The sequence below is a fragment of the Nycticebus coucang genome, chromosome 12, assembly GCF_027406575.1.
Source record: "Nycticebus coucang isolate mNycCou1 chromosome 12, mNycCou1.pri, whole genome shotgun sequence".
NCBI classification, from domain to species: Eukaryota; Metazoa; Chordata; class Mammalia; order Primates; family Lorisidae; genus Nycticebus; species Nycticebus coucang.
The window spans coordinates 86,294,371-86,301,164 of NC_069791.1; the positions used below are offsets into that span (position 1 = coordinate 86,294,371).

The following is a 6,794-nucleotide window of genomic DNA, read 5'->3' on the forward strand; positions in this document are numbered from 1 at the left end:
CTAGGACTACAGGCACCTGCCATCATACCTGGCTAACTTTTTTATTTTTAATTTTTTTTTACAGACAGGGTGTCACTATGTTGCTGGTCTCAAACGCCTAGCCTCAAGAAGATCTTCCAGTATTGACCTACCAAAGTGCTAGCATTACAGGCATGAGTCACTGCACCCAGCAGAACATTTTTCAATTACTGACTATAAAAGATTGTCTACTATAGAATGGTAAGTGGTCTGAGGAAGAGTAATAATAATGTGTAACACTATGTTCTGGGCATCTTTCAAATTAAGGTGGGTAGAGAGTGTTGAGAGGGATTGTAATAGTAAATAAGAAGGCAAAAAAGAAAACCAAGGCCCTTGGACCGGGCTCTGGCTGCGAGCAGCTGCCTTACCCGCATCCAGTGCTCAGCACCGACCTCCAGGTCCCTGAGCCAGACCCAGTACCTCGGCTCCCTGGGGCCAGACCAAGGTCGCAAGCAGCGCCGCAGGGTGTGGGGCCAACCCAGGAGATGAAATGATGACAACCCTCCAGAAAGCCATTGATCTGGTGACGAAAGCCATGGAAGAGAATAAAGCCAAGAATTATGAGGCGGCGCTGCAGCTTAATCAGCATGCCATGCAGTATTTCCTCCATGCCACCAAGTATGAGGCACACAGGCACAAGGCTAAGGAAAGCATTCGAGCCAAGTGCATGCAGTACCTAGACGGGGCTGAGAACCTAAAGGATTGTTTACGAAACAAAGAGAAGCTCAGCAAGAAGCCAGTCAAAGAGAGTCAGAGTGAGGGCAAGGGCAGTGATAGTGACAGTGAAGGGGATAATCCAGAGAAAAAGAAACTGCAAGAACAACTGATGGGTGCCATTGTGATGGAGAAGCCCAACATACAGTGGAGTGACAGGGCCGGGCTGGAGGAAGCCAAGGAGACCCTCAAAGAAGCTATCATTTTGCCAATTAAATTCCCACACTTGTTCATAGGCAAGCATACGCCTTGGCGAGGGATACTGCTCTTTGGACCTCCTGGCACAGGGAAATCCTACTTGGCCAAAGCCGTGGCAACAGAGGCCAACAACTCCACCTTCTTCTCTGTGTCCTCCTCAGATCTGATGTCCAAGTGGTTGGGGGAGAGTGAGAAGCTAGTCAAGAACCTGTTTGAGCTGGCCCAGCAGCACAAGCCCTCTATCATCTTCATTGATGAGGTGGATTCCCTCTATGGATCCCGAAATTAAAATAAGAGTGAGGCTGCCTGAAGGATCAAAATGGAGTTCTTGGTCCAAATGCAGGGGGTGGGGAATAACAATGACGGGACTCTGGTTCTTGTGCCACAAACATCCCATGGGTGTTGGATTCAGCCATTAGAAGTAAGTTTGAAAAGAGAATTTACATCCCTTTGCCAGAGGAAGCTTCCTGTGCACAGATGTTCTGATTGCATCTGGGGAACACGCCCCACAGCCTCACAGATGGTAACATCCAAGAGCTGGCTCTCAAAACAGAAGGATATTTGGGTGCAGACATTAGCATCATCATGCGGGACTCCCTCATGCAGCCTGTATGGAAAGTACAGTCAGCAACACACTTCAAAAAGGTCTCTGGTCCTTCCCGTACCAGCCCCAGCATCATGATTGATGACCTCCTTACCCCATGTTCACTAGGGGATCCAGGGACCATAGAGATGACTTGGATGGACGTCCCTGGTGACAAACTCTTAGAGCCTGTGTTTTGCATGTTGGACATGCTTCAGTCTTTGGCCACTACCTGGCCCACAGTGAATGCAGATAACCTCCTGAAAGTGAAGAAATTCTCAGAGGACTTTGGACAGGAGAGTTAAAAGCTTCTTCACGTCGGTGACAGTGAAGGTGGGAGATTGACTAGGGCAAATCGATGGTACTCCCCATGTTAGTGGCCATACAGGGCTGCACAGCTCATCCTAAAGTCACCACAGCATCCCTTCTGCCATCTGGCCACCAGCAGGAAGCAGGAAGGAAGGGCCTCCATGGCAACAGAGATGCTTCGCAGCCAGCAGGGCACACAGTGGATCCTGGTCTTCCCACTTCCTCCTCTCCTCTCCTGGATGCTCACCAACTCCTTTCCATACCCCCATGTTTCGTCATCTTCTTTGTAATCCTTTTTGTTCCCCTAAATTAATGCTGCTTGGATTTTCGTCTTGTTTATAAAGACAAAATCACGGGCGGAGACAAGATGGCTGACTGAAGTCAGCTTTCCACAGAGGCTCCTGTCCAGAAGGAGAGTTAAAGGACAGAAATTTAGCAAGTAACCTGGTGGATTAGAGCTGCACCAAGAGAGAAGGTTGAAGAATGCACATCAACCCTGCCGAGGTGAGCTGCGACCCCAAGGATACAAACAAAAGGTATAAAATCCATCACCAAGCAGATGGGAGTCCCCTCCCCCATGAGAACGGCTCGGAGTGCACCACAAACAAACAAGCAGAGTTCAAAGGTCCTCCCACTACACTCCACAGGAGAGACTCTCTAAAAACTGGACCTAGCTCCCCTACTAGGGTGCCACAGCGTTCTCCTGCCAGACATAAAACTGTATAAAACTGTATATATTCTCTACCTGCAACTCTGAGCTCGTAGCACTCCCCTCCACTCTCACTCTGAGGTCTGGAGGCCTGTCCCCCAGGAGTCCAGATTCTTGGGTGATTTCTCAAGGGGTGTGGACAGGGCCTAAACTGCAGCTGGTCAGTGCTGACTCTATGGCATGGGAGTGAGGAGAGGACGGTCCGCTGAGAGGGAACCATGCTGGAGCTGTGGTGCCCCAAGGTGCAGAGCAGCAGCCATCTTTTGTCAACTCATGGATATTCCAAATAGGGCTCACTCATGGATATTCCGAAGCCACACCCTCTACCTCCCTGGGCAACCAGAGGAGGCCGGTCATCCTCTCAGGTGACAACCACCATGGAACAGATCTGGGACGGAAACGCAGGCCCCATGAGTAAAGGGTTTGCCTGAGGCATTACCGGCCAGGGTGGAGCGTGGGGACTAAAAATGCACGCGCAGAGCTGGGAAGTTCCCAGGGCAGGGCTGATCCAGAGGACCACTTTACTGAGCCTAAAATGCACCTGGCCTTCAGGGAATCATCAGCCTATAGACAAAGGAAGACAGGTGGCTAGAACTGACATCTAACCAAATACAAACCTGCAGGAGCAAAGACAGGGCCTGAGGCACAGGCTCTGGGAACTCAAAACAGCTTCTCTTCTGCAGGGGAATTTAGCAAGGACAGAAACAAATTCCCGCAAAGTTGTTCTGTTCTGTTCTGTCAGTAACATTAATCAGGTGCGGGGCTGGAACTGAGTAAACACCCCCCAGCCCTCATCAAGCACCCTATGTTATCAGGCCTCACCTCCCCCTGCTAGATAGAGGCAGAGCGCAGCGGCCTGGCTGAGTAGAAACATATTTCCTTGTGATTCAGGCAGGTGCAAACCCCTGAAGTGTCTGTTCACTACAGGCAACTGAGTCACCGCCCTATGGGGCTATCAATGACTGGGTGTGACAGAGGTGCAAGGTGGGGAAGAAGGCATCAATCTTCCCAAACTGATCTATTTGCTGGGTGGGTCCTCCTGACTCCACGGAGCACCGGAGCAAGCCATATCTGTCTCAAAGACTGAGAGTAAGATAAGCCATTCCCATCCCCCTAGGCTGGCATCCAGGGCCTGTGTCTTCTTGCAGAAGGAGGGGTTTCTGTGAGCACAAAGCCAGTTCACTCAGAACGAGAAAAGGCAGTCGATGTGGGTTTTCACTGCTGCCTTTTCTGAGTGGGAGAACACTGAACATGGCCACTGCCCCTGTCCTGGAAATAGTCTAATAAATCCTTTTCCCTTTTTGAGCCACCTGGGAAAAAAAAAAAAAAAAACAACTCTATAAGAAGGAGATAGCTGGGTAAAGACCTGAAGGAGGTAAGAGAATGAGACTCATCGCTATCTAGGAAAGAGTCTTCCAGGGTAAAGAAACAGCAAGAACAGTCTAAGGGTGGGCTGGAGCCAGGGGAGAGAATAGGCTTTAAAATGTCAGAGAGGTGAAAGGGGAGCCAGATTGTGTAGGATCTTCTATAAATTCTTGTACAATTCTAATTTTCATAGCTGTGTATTTGTGTATCTGTGTATCTTGTGTATCTGTATATCATTCAAAACAATAATTTTAAAGAAATAGGAAGCTCAAAAACAGTCAGCAATGCCGAGCTGCACTCCAGATTCAATATTAGTGGACTCTACATGTGTTTTTTCATGTATTCTTAAAAGCTTGCTGGAGACTGCAAGAGAGTAATGTCATTTCTGGGCACCAGCTGCCCTCTGCTGTTTATTTTTGGATTAGCATCCATGGGCACCACCTGAAGAAGGAAGGTTACTGTCCCAGTAGAATACAGATAACCAGTTACCAAAACACCCCATCTTCCTTGCCAATAAGCTTGACTGTCTCAGGAAGCCCTTAAAAGATAGGATAGAAAAAGAGGATATCTCCCAAATGTTCATACATTCATTTCCATCCATATTTAACACTTCTTATATTTTTTAAAGACTTTATTTTTTATAATAGTTTCAGGGTCATAGAAAAATTGAGAAGGTACAGAGCCTTCCCATCCACCCCATCCCCCACTCGTGTATACGTCCTCCATGATCAGTCTCCCTCCAAGAGTAGAACTATGGTTACAATTGATGAAGCCACACTGACACATCATTATCACCCAAAGTCCATAGTTGAACATTAGAATTCATCATGGTGTTGCAGATTCTGTGGGTTTGAACAAATGCATAATGCCATGTATCCACTATAGTATCACACAGAGTATTTTCACTGGCTAAAACTCTGTGCTCCACCTAATCATCCCTACCCACCCACCCACCTCTAATCCTGACAACCACTGAACTTTTATTGTCTCCATAGCTTTGCCTGAACGTTTGAAAAGGCTACCTATTGCATGTGTCCAATTATATGACATTCTGGAAAAGGCAAGATTGTATTACAATGTCCCCAATATCCACCCAGTTGTTGACTTGATCTTCTGCAAATGTCAGTGGGGTAAGTGGTGTGGGCACTGTTAGCTCGTTTTGCAGATGGAAGAAACTTCGTGAACTTGTTCAATTCTTCGTTGCAGAACTTGTACTTAGTCTCATTAACCAGTGCATGATACAATCAAGATGAGAGTTGGAAACTTCCAACATCACTTTAATGAAAGTGCAAAAACTTGCTCAATGCCACACAAATTTTAAGAAACAAATCCAGGATACAAAGTCATGAATTGTCATCACTCCAAGATTCTTTTCCGTGGAGCCTCCTGCCCTGCCCTGATGCCTATCACAGGTACATAAATGACTCTCTGGTTTTAGACATGATAGGTTTTTCTGCCTTTAACAATGAGATAGAGGTCCTGGGAGGCCAGGATCTTAGATAGTGGGTCTACATCACACTGTTCATGTTGGGTAGTACAGTCTAATTTCACTCTATGCTCCTCTCCTCAGTATCTCCTTCTCCCCCCCCCCATCCACCCTACCTAAGAAGTAACAAAATCTTTCCACACTCACACCTTTGGGGTTGAATTGTTTAAGTACAAGTGCAAAAAGAAAGAAGAACACTGATTCTTAGATTTTTAGTTTTAAAAATAGTTTTTGAAATTCACAGCAGAGGAAGTCATTTGAAAGAAAAGGTTTCTGGGTCTCCAAAACCTCAGCTAGCAATATCAACACCCAAAGCCCTGAAGAACCCAGGGCATCAGTTTGGGCCACAGACCATTGAGTTAGAGAATGAGGCAGCATGTTTTCCTGCCCTCTGAGGAGGTAAAGTTAGGGACTCAATGAGCTGACTGTCCAGTCTGAGAGAAAGCAAGAGTTAGTCGCTAAATTCTTGTGCTTAAGGAATGGGCCTGAACCTGTCCCACCTACCCCAGGCTGAACTTTGGAGGAAAGAAAGAGGAAAGACAGAACTATGGGATCAAGGTGGAAACCCTAAATTAGACAAGACTTTTGTCCGTACTTTGTGGGTAAAGCCTAGGATGGGCACAAGCCTCAAAGGAGCCACACAACCAAGGCTTCTTACCATCACCACCACCATCACCAACCTCAGGCAGCAACAGTAAAAGAGAAATGCCAGGTGGTCAGCCTACTCCAAGAAGGCCAGAGACTTTCAACCCCTAATGGGTTCAGGAGACCACCTGAAGGTTCCTCCTCTCCCTTGCCCCTATCATCACCCAGGAATGACCCATGGGGAGATGAGGGATGGCTGGTGGATCTAAGGAGGCCCTGCATTCAGCCAAGGATAACATAAAGTAAACTTGGGGACCAATAAGCATGGGAAATCATGGTTGATGCCAGAGGGGACAGACAGGAGTGAGTCCAGGTCACCAATGCTGTGGAACTGGTAAGCGCCTGGAAAACAGACATGGGGGAACGGGAAAGCGTGAGATCAATAGAAACTAATATGAACTGACCGAGAAAAGCTTGAATTGAGGAAGTTTAGCTTGAATTGACTAGGATCACATTCCCACCTTCAGCCCAAGGGGATCCTTACTAGAATTAACCTGGGTTATAAAAATAAAAGGTGACATGTTAGCATACTGGAGTTTTATAACCTGAAAAAATATGTGTTGCTATGGTTAGAATTTGTTCCCCAGAAATCATGTGTTGGAAACTTAATCCCCAATGCAACAGTGTCAGGAGGTGGGGCTGAGGGGGAGGTGTTTAGATTATGAGGGCTGCAGCCTCATGAGTGAATCTATGCCATCATAAAAGGGCTGGAAGGAGTGGGTTTATGCCCTTATAGTCTTGCCCTTCCGCCTCCCACCACATGATCA

At 47.1% G+C, this 6,794-nt stretch overlaps 1 pseudogene; it reads left to right on the top strand.

The window, feature by feature from the left end:
- Nucleotides 1–471: 471 nt before the first annotated feature.
- Nucleotides 472–1,818, top strand: LOC128562323 (vacuolar protein sorting-associated protein 4A-like; annotated as a pseudogene).
- Nucleotides 1,819–6,794: the final 4,976 nt, after the last annotated feature.